We start from the raw sequence: 13,494 nt of genomic DNA, 5'->3' as shown, positions 1-13,494 counted from the left end.
GGTTGTAGAGAGAGCAACAATTGGTTGTTTTCTTGAACTCCATGAAATTGAACCACTTCTAAGACTAAAAACATAACCTCAAGTGCTTTTGTTGTAATTAATACTTCCTGCTGTCAGTATAGCCAACAAGATTCATTGGAACATTAGCTTGATAGAATATACCATTGTCAATGGTTCCAATAACATAATGGATAATTCTTTTTGCATCCTCCCAATGATTAGCATATGGTTTCTCCATGAATTTGCTCACTAAACTAACTACATACATGATATCTGGCCTTGTCGTTGTTAAGTACATCATATTCCCACCAAACTCAAACATTGTGGAGTTCATAGACTTTCCTTCACCATTTTTGCTTAGTTTTAATCATGTAATGAATTGTGTTGCTACTGAATTTGCATGCTTGATTTGAGCGTTTTTCATTCGCCTATCGCATAACAATCAACACGGTCATCAAAGATGGGAAGTATTTACGTCCCGATTCATCGTATCTCGGGATTACGAGCTAGCTAATAATCCAATGGCTCTAGGTCACTAAAAATCATTTGCACAAACAAATAAAAATAGAAAAAAAAATGGCTAAAGAAGGCACCAAGTCTCATTTAAGCTTGACTTTGCATCACACAAAGTCACATAGACGGCCTTGCATTGAGCAAGTCCTAGATAGGGCCTTGAAACCCACAAAAGTGCTTGTAATGCTCATGCCGACATGGATTTACAAATAAATGTAGTGGGAAAGTCACTATGCTTTTGGATTTTCATAATTCAAAAAATAAGCTAACTAACTATGACATAAAAAAGATAGATAGAAGGATGTGATGCATCACATCAAGGGTCACCATGGAATTCAAAGTTCTCCACACAAATCCAAATTCATATGGAATGATGATGATTAAATCAAAAGATGCTTCAAGGATTTCCATTTAGCATTAGGAGGTCGAACAGAAAACTAAATTGATTGTCATAAAATAGTAGTCAAACCCTAAGAAACAAAAAGAAGAAGAAATACTTCGATTTTGTCTACCCTATAATAGTCATAAATCTCATGCCTTGTTAAGGTCATAAGTGCTTAATACTAAATACTTTACGTTATGACAATCGATTGTAACACACTCTAGCAATCATTACAACAAATAATAAGGCCGAAAAGAGTACTTGTGATAACAATTACCCTACCCAATAATTCTGAATACTATTATGACAATCAAGGGTAATAATACTCAAAATTGGGTGATTGGAGAACCAAAATCTAAAGAAATCCAAATGGAAATAGAGATATGCAATGAGCAAATTCCACCATACTACTGCCATAACTTAAAATAAAATATAAATTCCCGAATTCAATATTCCAATTCCAACACACCGAACATAGATTAAGGAGGGAAAATCCTAAACCACACATCTATAGTGAGGAAGTTAAAGTAGGAGTACACAAATCATATGAATAAATATCAACTTTATTAATTCCTCATCAATCCATACAAAACTAAACTTGGGTTTAAAACCATGAGAGCTCACACACAAATCTATATCAATACACATCAACCAACACCATAAATGATAGGAGCATAAAATGTGACATTTATAATGTTTGAACCCTATATTTTGCTAAGTTATTTCCTTTAACTTGATCAATTTAACTTAGTTAGTGTTTTACAGGTAAAATGGAGTCTCAAAGTCTAAAAATATCTAAGGAAAGCACAAGTGGCGCAGAAATGAAGAAATGGAAGTTCTCCCAGTTTGACTAGGAAAAGAAATCCCAGTTGGAGTAAGAGTCTGAAGCTGACTTGGACTAGGAGTTCTACTTGAACAAGGAAACCCAATTCTACTAAGATAAGGAAACCTAGTGTGACAAGGAGTTCCTGTTGGATAAGGATTACTCAAGAAGGTTCTGGAAGAGTGTAGAAGCATCTCGGGAAAGAAGTTTGTATTCAACTAGGAAACCTGATTACATATGGAGTTCTACTTGCACTAGGAGTCCTGTGGAAGCTAGGAGACGTCATGGAAGATTCAAGAAGCATCAAGAAGTGGCGTGAGAGTCATGTGCAATGCATATGCAGTGCAAACACCAAGTAGACACGGATTTGGAATCAAAAGGAAGAATGGATTTCTGATTGGAAAAGGATTGAGCAATGCCATGATTTTCTAGAGTCTTCCACATGATTCTTGACGTCAACTCTTCAACAAGGGCAAGAAGGACACGGATTAGAGATTGTGATGCCACTTTGATGATGTGGAATTATTTTATTGATCGAGGTATGTGTCAACCAATCAAAAAATTAGAAGGAAATCCCGAATAAACACAAACTAGGAGAATCCAATTGGGAACGTATTGGGAGAAGCCTTGGACTTCCCCCTATATATACTTAGTGTATTTGACGTTCCAAGGTTACATTCTTTTCTCCACAATTTCTGTTTCTCACTTGTTCTCTCTAGTTTTCAAGTTTTTCACAATCTTCAAGGAGCTTTGCTGTGACCATCCACCTTCCTTGTCGTGATCGTCACTTGTGCACCACCTTGGAGCTGCTTTGGATCTTTGGGACGTGATCAAGGGTTGTTCATACCACCTCTTCCATGTATTTTTCACTGTTTAGTCTTTTTGTAGTTAGAAAATCTGCTTTGGAATTTCTGTTGTGCAAAACCGAAATTATGAGTTGACAATATGATTTTTGGATTCAATTTTGATGTTCTTTTCAATGTTTGATGTGTTTATGTGTTCTTGATCTTGGTAAGTTGCCAAAACTATGGAATAATAATAATCTGATTTTGTGTGAACGCATGTTAACTATTCTCTTGGTTCGAAACATAGGAATACTTGCATGTAATTGGCTAGTAATTAGGTTTTATGCTTTGTAAACCCTACTTCAATAAAGTAGCTTTGAGTCAAAATCAGATTATGCATGTGATGAATTGACTTGCTTTGAGTGCTTGGATTTGCATGTTTATCAACTCTTTCTTGGACTTAATGATTTGAAAACTGATTTTCAATGCAATTGCTTTGATTGTGTGATGTCTACTTTTCGAAATATATTGTCTTGGTGCTTTGCTAATTCAATTGATTAAAGAAAGAAAGTTTAAAGGGACATTGGGTGCTTAGATCTTTGTTTCTTGGTTGATAGTTTTCCATGGTAACTAATAAAGATTAAAGGATGCATGAATGGATTGATCAGGAATTGTTCTTGATGAATTTTTTTTCAAAGATTCTTCTTTTTCCACTTATGTATATAAAAATATTTTCAATCTTTGGGAGAATAGTCACTTTGGTCACTCAACTATGACTTATTCGACACTTTGGTCACTCAAGTATCACACTGTCATTCACAAAAGTCAATTTGTTGTGAGAAAAAATGCCCCTTGGGTGACTTTTGTGAATGACAGTGTAATACTTGAGTGACCAAAGTGATATATTTGAAACTTGAGTGACCAAAGTGTCGAATGAGTCATAGTTGAGTGACCATTTATGAAATTCTCCTTCAATCTTTTTATTATTTCTGAAAATTTCGAGTTTTGATCTTAAACCACACCCCCCCTGTTTACGGTTTTGTGTTTTTGTACATGTGTAAATTGATTTAGGTTTTCTAGTATACACGTTAACATAAATAATTAAGTATATAATATGAAAATAATGTAAAGAAATCGTAAATAATAGTTTGGGAATTAATCTATTGCCGAAAATTAACTTGGTGTTCTGTAGGAATTGTTTTGGTGGTTTTTAGGGATGTGTTGTGTGTTTTTAGGGATTTTGTTTCCTACTTGTATTTGGTTTTCTAATTAGTGTATGACTAGTAATCCTTGCTATATATGGATTCGTAATGTGACTATAACTTGTAAAATGTATATAAGTAAGAGTAGGATTTCCAAAACCCATTCTAACTTGTATTTTTCTCTCTAATTATGAATTGTATGTCTATATAAGTGTTGTATTTTGTTGCTTTTATATCCTTTGCTCTCTACTTTCATGTGAATGTGTATGATTTTCTCTCTAATTTCGTATATTGCATGTAAGTATCTTCAATCCCCGGTTTGAACGATCCCTGCTTATTCTATACTAACAATGTTTCTTTTCAGGTATGGGATTCAGGGTACACCTATAATTGCATAAACAAATAAAGAATTAATATAAGTATAAAATATTATTTACAAAAATAAAACAAAGAAAAGAGATAAGAACAATAACAAAACTAACCAATTCTTTCTCAATGAAATAGTAGCTAGTTGATAAAAATTAAAAAATCAATATGAAGTTGAATTCATTCTTCATGGTTACTGTCTGAATCTTCCTCATCCGAAACTTTGTCTGGCTCTTGCTTATTCTTATTCTCTAAAAATGCAAATTAAGATAAAAGTATTAAAAACTATAAATTGTCGACCTCCCAAAGCTTCAAACCACATCTCAAATAATCATAAAAATGTTGCCTCTGTCTCATCTTGTAAAAGGGCATATCCAAATTGTATGGATTGGAAGTGATGGTTTACTCTAGTAAATGGGGCAAATGGCATGTCATACTTTTTTGTCCGATATGTTACATCAAATGTCACTACATCACCAAAATACTGATACGTTATCCTTAATCTAGAATCCACCCAAAAAAAATGTAGTAGCTCTACCATCTTTATCACGCTGGATAGCATAAAAGAATTGTGGATTTTCTGCTTGCTTTTTCGTAAAGTAATTAAGGATTGATTGTGCATCTTCATATAACAACTCTTTGTGCCTCATGTTCCTCAAATGATTATAACAGTCCCTATTATAGAAACCAATATTGTGAGCACCACCAAACATTGATGGAAATTTACTGATTTGTAAATTTTCTTTATGAAAAGCTTATGTTTATTTTTTGGGCTAAATACTGGTTACTACCCTGTAGTTTGGGTTTGAAATCAATTCAGTCTCCAAACTTCTAATTTCATCAAAAACACCCCTGCATTATTATTTCTCATCCAATAGATCATTCCATCAGTAGCCCGTGAATTGAGACGTTAACTCATTGACGTAGCATGTCAAGTCAAGTCAGCTCCTATGGGTCCTGCATACAAGGAAAAATCTCCAAATTAGCGCTGGCTCACTTTTCCACTTAATTTCACCCAAAAAAAAAATAGCACAGCACTAGCTATTTGCAAATTGTATTGTCTTATTAGCTTGGTCTCGTCATTTTTCTCTCGGGGCATTGAAGCTTAGACCTCCTTTCTCTTATGCTATGTGATAAAGCTCAGACCAAGTTAAAGAACTTATTCTTTTGACAAAGACTAAATTAAAGAAATCAGAAGATGAAAAATTTGGCTCTGGTACTTACTATATGATAATTTTTTTTCTTTAAGTGAGATTAATTTGAACTGGAAAGTGGCTTGTTATAAGAGAATAGGGAAGAAAAGAACTTTCTTTCGACATAACATTACAGAGGAAGAGAGAAGAAAGAAGATTGTTCAACAAACAAGAAAATCTAAGTCCCAATTACACTTAAATCATAAACATGACATAAAAAGAGTAATATATAACTCCATAGTTATCCATCTGGACCCTTAGTTTCAACTAAAGAAATCTCAGACCCAAATTTCGTTACTAGGGCAAGTTTATTGAATACCATAAACTTCACAACCAATTCTATGCCTACACCCTAAGTTGAGTTGTTTTTAATACTATGTCGACAACAAAAACAAGATAAGTATGTACCTGTATTCTTGTTGTAAGTATTGTTTAGTTCCAACAAGCTAAATAATTGAGATAATAGAGATGAGAGCCTAGAGTTGGAGAAGACGTTCTTCTTTCAGCGTCGAGTGTTTGTTCTTCTGCTTTTTTTTTTCCTTTCTTTCTTTTGATCACGTATGTTAATACCTCTTATATAATATGCTAATACTACCAATAAAACAAGACTAATTGCCAAATACTCACCAGCGGGGGCCTACGGGGACCACCGCGATGTGACCGCTCAGGTTTACCCATCCCCAGCGTGGACACACTCCAAGGAGAGCATGCCTCTCCCACATATGAAATGAACAGGACTCAACGTCTCCCAGCGCCTATGTAAGGTCAAAAACCTTCCACAACAGGTAAGTTCTCTAATCTAATTCTTCTCTCAATATTGTCAGCCTTTACTGAATTAAGCATTGGAGAGTTTTAGGCCAGCAAACCCGGTTTCACTTTGACTTTTGTTGTGTTGGACTAGACAAACCCGAGAAGAGGAAAACTCGAGACTAGACAAACCCGTGATTCCAGACTCCGTCAACAACTAGCTCTTGGAGGACCACGGAAACAGCTTACGTACTGTACTGTTCTTGGAAGTTTAATCTAATTATAATTTTTGACTAAAAACATATAATGCCATGTCATTATCTACATTACTTGTTGTTGTGTTGACATCTTTCAAACAACAAATCTAGACCATTGAACATTTTTAAATCTAATGGCTCACAAGATGTGTAAAAAGTTGTGTAGAATATGATGTACTATGATCCGGACCCAAGTTGTATATATCATACTGAGAGCAATTCGTGCTCTAGACAAGTTCGTGGGTTAGACAAGTTTGCTGCAACATTCAAACCTTTAGGGGAATTGTTGGAAATTTGTAGTTTAAACTTAAATTTAGTTGTTATATTTTTTTTGTACTGATCTATTGATGAGTCATGGCCTTTGAAGTTTACTTTAGGAATTATCATTTTATTAGCACAAGTTTTTTTTAAATTATTTATTAAATCATATGTCCAAAATTATTACTGTAAAATTCATATTGTAGTTTATGAGTGCATTAATCTTTATTTTTATATCAAAAGTTTATGAATGCTTGACAAGGGAAAGAAAAAAAACAATTCATAATAAGAAGAAAAATGTTCAAACTAACAGTATTGGCTTGTGTTATATCATAATTTACATATATATGCATTTCCCTAAATATTGAATTTAACTTATTTTTTAGTCTATTTTTGATGTCACTACATTATTTTTTTATTTATCTAGGAATATTGCAAGGGTGATAGAAACATCCATTTTGGGCTTGAAGTGAAGAATTGGAGCTAGGAAGAATGACAGTCAATTGTGGAGCAAAATGTTAAATTCTAAATTTCGGCTAACCACCACAAATGGTGGCCCACCACCACTCTTGGTGGTAACATGTATTTTTCAGCTATTTTCATGGAGGAGCAAGGAGGAGGAGTAAAATTGTACTTTTTTTTCCTTGAATTTGGAATTTGTTACCACTTAAACTGTGACGACTTTTAAATTTATAATTTTAAAATCAAAAGTTATTATTGAGAAATTTTTATCAAATTTTAAAGCTCTTGAAAAATATTTGAATTTTGAAGTTAGTCAAATTTTATTTTTTGAGGTTGAAAGTGAAAAGTAAAGGTCTCCACGAGTTAGCAGCATTTTTCAGATTCCTAAGCTATTTTTAATGTTTTTTTGAAATTTGGAGAGAAATTAAATAAGTTTGCACATGTGGCGCGTCACTATTGGTAACTGCTTACTTGGGGACCAAGAACAGCAGCTGCACATGGTGCAAGCGTGTGTAGGAGATGCTTGACATGTGTTAGGTAATGGTTAAGGAGAACACGACACATGACATCCACTTGTCAGTTTTATGTTAATAGCTTGATATATGTTCCTGTTTGGATCTCTCTCTCTCTCTCTCTCTCTCTCTCTCTCTCTCTCTCTCTCTCTCTCTCTCTCTCTCTCTCTCTCTCTCTCTCTCTCTCGTAATCCTTCTCCTTCCTGTATCTCTCGATCTCTCAATCATGAACAAGGTAGTAGATCCAAAATCCATGCAGATCCCCCACTATCGATTTTGGATCTGCTCCGATGGTGAAGTTTCTGCTGGAGCATCAATCTTAATCGAGTTTGGATCTGCTCCGATGGTGAAGTTTCTACTGGAGCATCTGGAGAAATCGATTTTCGATCTGCTCCGACGGTGAAGTTTCGGCTGGAACATCAGTCTTAATTGAGTTTGGATCTGCTCCGATGGTGAAGTTTCTGCTGGAGGATCTGGAGAAATCTGGGTGTGGGATATTAGACGGGTCTTGCTGGGCCGTTCATTGCGAGAAGAAGATTGCTGGAGTATACACCCGCCGCGGATGGGTACTATACATTTTACCTTTTCTCTTTGTTTTGACTACTTTGTGTTGAAATTGGAATGATTTTGATTATTACAAATGTGACAAACTTCACTTTGTAGTTGAGGAATGAACTAAAGTCATTCCTAGGATGAGTGTTTACGTCATTTGGGTTGCTCTCTAGCTCTTTTAATTATCTCCTTTTGTGTCTGTAAGGGTGTGTTCTGTGGCCCTCATCATGCTTGTAGCGAGGTGTGAGTCAAATAGAACATGACAACCACTGAGATTTGTTCAGAGTTTGTCATCCTTGAAATTGATTGTAGGTTCTGTAGAAATCTTATGGTAAGGACCTTCTTCTCATCTTTCTTTTTCTTCTTTTAAATCTGTGTAATCTGTTGTGTTCATTAAGTGAAGAGCGAAGATCGGAGGTCTAGAAACATCTATTCGATCTTCAGCATCACAGCTCCATGCAATCATCGATCTACCCATGAAAGGTAATCATCAATCATTTGGTCTTCCCTTTTAATCTTCGTCACTGGACTGGCTTGAGGCAGGCGAACAACAGGGGCTAGCAAGAGTAATTGCTTTCGAATTTTTTTTTCCAGTTTTTTCTAATCGACTGAAGCTTTTGGATTGTTATTTTTTTGTGGATTTGTGGTTTAAATCATAATTTTTTTTTCAGGTCTTCGAATTTGCGGTTTATCGATTTCCCAATCTTCAAACTTTGTTCTTTAGCACCATTTTGACCGTTCATTCATCAAGGAGAGTTTCAAATTGGATTGGGCTTTGTAGAAACAAATTGACTAAGGTATATACATACAACACTTCTCCTTAATCTATATTAGTTGTGTTAATTTGTGCAGGATGAAGTTTTTGTTGTGTTTTTCTTTTGTTAATTGATTCTTATTTGATTCAGTTGTTCATGCGTGGAATTTGGTTTTGTTGTGTAGTCTGTGCTTTAGGTTTTTGGCATCATTTAATGTGAATCTGGAGGTCATGGTGAGGAATGAAGATATGGTTATCGTCTTTCTCTGTAATTTGGGAACATATCTCAAGGCGACTGACCTTCATCATCAATTTCCCTCCAACCATTCTTCAAGGTTTGTTTGATTTTTTTTTATGAACATTTTTTTTATTGTTTTGATTTTTGTATGGTACTGGGTTTGGGGGGTTTTTGCTTAATCTACAAATATGGAACTGAGTTTTACATTTTCCGAAATTTTTGTTAAAGTTTGGATTTTTATCAATATGAATTGTTTGAATTGGTTTTGGGTAGGATTTTGATTTTGAAATTGATACTGTGCTCATACTTATCTGTCTCTCTACCACACTTCGATTTTTGGCGATGTTTATCTTTGGTTATTATTCTGTGCATATTATTACAATAGACCTATCCAATTTTTCTGTGCCTTTTGTAGTTCTTGCACATTTGATTTCATTTCATGTTTTGGTGTACTCCTTTCCCCATTTCAGTTTTCTTCAATTGTGAGGAACTATTTGTGATTGAAAGAACACTTTTTTACCATCTGCGAACTGTAATTACAGGAAGGTTACTAAACAAAATTGTTAGCGGGCTGGATACTTAACATATTGTTTGCAGAGAAAAATAGAGGTATGCATAACCCATTATCCAAAACCTTTATCAATCTGCACACAAATGGTGACTTTTGTTATTTGCCCAGGTTGGAGAGTTTGTCTCAAACACAAGTTTTATATGTCTGTTTTTTGCATCTGAACACCATAGAATGATATTCTAAGAACATGCCAACCACTGGGTTTTGCATGCTAAAGCTTTCAAATTTGTTTTTCTTCTGCTCTTCTTCATGTTCTTCTTTCTGCTTCTTTCATTAAATAAAAACTAGAAAGAAAGCAAATAGATGACAAAAAGTCACAAACCAAAACCTTTACCAATGTGCACACAAATGGTGACTATTCCGAAGAATGATATACTAACATGACAACCACTGGGATTTCGGATGCTAAAATAGTAAGGTATGAGCCACTTGAAAATAGAAGATCGAGCATTCCTTTTGGTTTTGGTAGGTTTAATACCTACGCAGTTGTAGTCGAAAAAATTAATTGTACCGATCTCAAAATTTTCAGTGAAGTTGCAGACTTTGGTTGGCTAAACATGGTAGGTATTCAACCCTTCATGTAAGATCAAGGAAATGGTCAGTGTTTTAGTAGATTCAAGCGGCTTCATACCTTCCTGTTTCCAGTTGAACAAAGCTTGCTCGGAATTCCTGGGGATGAATGTTCATAGACAATTAGCCTCTCATTTCCCTTTAATCAATAATCTGCAAGTCCAACCAAGTGGCGGACTGTAGTAAGCATTACAATCAGATGCTATATTATTGTTCTTCAGGTTTACGTGTAATTTAATCTTTACGTGTTTATTGGATTCTATGTAATTGTGATGGTTTGCTACTACATCCCATTCTGGAATTCAGGTTTTCCTAATAAAAATGGCCGGGAATGTGATTTTGTTTCATACTTTCGCATAAATCTAATACAGGAGAATCTGGGCCCAGAGAATGTTCATTCTTGCTTTGTTAGTCATGAATCAGTTTGAGGGACGGTCTCAAACCGACTATGACATTCTCTGTGCTTTATCGTGTGTAGAGGAGTAGCATTATAACAGTGAAACTATAGTATTTGTCTGTCAACTAACTGTTGAAATTAGTTAATTTTTGATGTGATTTTATTCATGGTTTAATATTTGATCAAATGGGTCTTCAGGAATTGAGTTGTGGGAGTTCAGTATTTGTCTATATTGAGTGTAGTGTTTGATTTGGTTGAGATTATCTAAATTTGGCTAATCGCGGATAAAGGCTTGAGGTTTTGTTTTCAACTTGAACTGTTATGCAAGTTTGATCAAATGGATTGTGGAAGGTGATTGTGATACTACTTGCTTTGTTTTGCTATTTGTTCATAATTCATATAGAATATTTGATTTGCTTGAGGTTTTGTAAATTTGGAAAATTGAAACAACAAATCCCGCGGCAAAGCGCGGGTACCATTGCTAGTGGAACATAAGTAGAGCAAATGAACTGTAAAGACATTTTGGTTGAGTTTTTACTTTATACTGTTTGGTACTTTGGTTTAATATGCAGCTGATTTGCTATAAATGGGAGAAAATGATGGATTAATTTTATGATTTTGTTCTTCTGCATTTGCAGGGGTCCATTCAGATGCAATTATCATGATCGAAACAGAAAGAGGAAGACTTTGAGAAATACAAAGGTAAGGCATGCTTATGCAGATTTCCAATTAAAGTTTGAGTCCTTGAATTGAAGATTTAGTATTTTTTTTTAATTTTCAGGTCTGGAAGATTTGGAATTTATATAAAGGGGTTCAAACCAAGTGAGTCTTCTCTGACCTGTATCTTTGGTTTAATTTGGTTTGTTAGATAAGTTGCCAGATTGATGCAGAGACAATGAGTTTGGGTACAAGTACAATGGCCAGCAGTGACTAAGTGAGTTCTTATCTTTGATATTTCTCTCCTTCATGATTGATATAACTTTTAGTTATCTTTTGAACTTCTCGGAGAAGAAGAAGAAGAGAGAGATGGAGGGAAACAAGAGGCAGAGAAGAGAGAGGTAGAATTTTTACATTGAAGCTGCTCAGATCCCATCATTTGTTTACATATAATTCTGTGACCTTTTTTCTTTAGGTGCCACATGTTGTGTGCAAGTGATTGGGGGTGTTCAGAGTTTGGTTTTTCATTTAATTAGTTGCTGTCTTCTTTTCTTCTTTGTTTTGGAAAAATGATGTGGCTTTGCTGAATGCTTATGGTGGAATGCTTATTTACTGTTAGTATTCTTAATAATTCATGCTCATGGTGCAACCTGCGATATTAATTATTGGAATTGGGTTATGGTGTAACATTGAAAAAGGGTGATATGCAAAGCCATACATGATATATCAAATTTTTTTTTTTTTTGATGTCTTAGGTTCCGGATGCAACTAGTGACCATGAAATTCGGAGGGAGTCTGTAGGAGAAGAAGGGAATCCAGATTCAAGCAGTGATAGAGCAATAGATTGAGTTTCAATATGTTATTGCATATTTTTGTTAAGTGTTACTCTTGGTTGTCTTCATTAGGTACTTGGTTTTGGGCATAACTTAATTTGTACTTCTTCTAATTACCTATACTGATAGTGCAACAACTTAATTACATTGCAATGAAATAGATGAGTTAATGAACAATATGTGTTGTGTATTAATATTTTTATCCCATTTTTGGATATTGCAACAATACAAGTTTTGTTAAAAAAAAAAAAAAACAGGTTGGCTACAAGCATCGGTGAATTGCCGTAGCCAAGAATATATTTCTATATAACACCACACCGAAGCTATGGCAACGAGACCGTAGCAAAATTTGCTATTGAAAAATTGGCGGGAAGCAAATTAATTTGGCAGCAAAAAAAATTGGCGGGAAACAAATTTGGTAGGAAACAAATGTTGGCGAGAAGTAGTATAATTATCTTAATATTAATTATGCTGCGACGGAAATTTGCCGTAGTATATTTTGTAATAGCGACGACATTAGGGGTAGCATGAAACCATCGCAGAGTAAGTGTCGCAAAGCTATCTGCCGTCGCAAAAGTGGTCTGCGATGGCATTTTGCCTTGGCTAAAGATATTGGCGACGCCACCAACGGCGTCAGAAGCTTTGCCGTAGCAGAGCCGTCACAAATGCTTTTTTGCGACGGCAAAACAGTTTTTAGCTACGGCAGGGTGCCGTGGCGATTGCAATTTTTTTTTGTAGTGCACGATTGTCAGAAATAAGGAAGGGGGATCTCGGGAAAACTTTTTATGATTGGATATTGATTTTATGTGCTTCGTGTATATGTTATTCTGGTTAATATTATTTTGAATGATTTCTTTGATAATATTTGAATTACATGTACTGAATGTATGTTAATCAATGTAACTATGCATGTTTCATGGAGGTGGTTATTCATCAACTGTAAAGGAGTTGGGGGAAAACTATGGTTATTTGGTGATTGTGGGAATTATCTTTTGTGTAGTTAGGTCTGAACATTGTAAGGATCAAGCTCAAGCATGCTCGTGTGCACAATTAGGTTTATAATATCGGCGGTATAATTGTCGATATATTTGGGTGACTTGGGCTTGGAGATCAATGTTTCGGACAAGATGACTAGCAAAAGAGTTTGAGGGATCTGATTGAGTTAGGGGGTTAATTTATATGTTTGTATATTCAAGTCACAGTTGCACAACTGTAAAGTACATGGTATGAGACGTGTAGACTTGCTTATTCTGATATATGAATTAACTGGTATATAAATGGAGTTGGATTGCATCATTGTTTTATATGCATATTATAATTGAAATACATGATTATGTTATCTTTGGTCAATCATCCATGAGGTGATTTTATGTCCCCATTGAGCAGCTGGTTGAACTCACCCCTTAACAGATTTTGCAGGTG

The 13,494-nt window shown here is 35.0% G+C and overlaps 1 long non-coding RNA gene across 3 annotated transcripts; it reads left to right on the top strand.

Moving 5' to 3' along the window:
• The first annotated feature begins 7,622 nt into the window (after positions 1-7,622).
• On the top strand, positions 7,623-12,249 carry LOC112186954. Of its 3 annotated transcripts, XR_005804601.1 has the most exons (8): positions 7,637-8,066; positions 8,258-8,535; positions 8,724-8,849; positions 8,992-9,141; positions 9,587-9,653; positions 11,221-11,284; positions 11,451-11,516; positions 11,995-12,249. It is a non-coding gene; the product is annotated as an uncharacterized LOC112186954 (long non-coding RNA). The 3 variants fall into 3 exon arrangements; XR_002930941.2 differs by having other exon boundaries at positions 7,623-8,535; positions 11,451-11,640; XR_002930942.2 differs by having other exon boundaries at positions 7,628-8,535.
• Positions 12,250-13,494: the final 1,245 nt, after the last annotated feature.

This window comes from Rosa chinensis, chromosome 1, assembly GCF_002994745.2.
Source record: "Rosa chinensis cultivar Old Blush chromosome 1, RchiOBHm-V2, whole genome shotgun sequence".
Lineage (NCBI taxonomy): Eukaryota > Viridiplantae > Streptophyta > Magnoliopsida > Rosales > Rosaceae > Rosa > Rosa chinensis.
The sequence above is the reverse complement of the archived record's forward strand: the minus strand, read 5'-3'. Positions and strand labels throughout refer to the sequence as shown.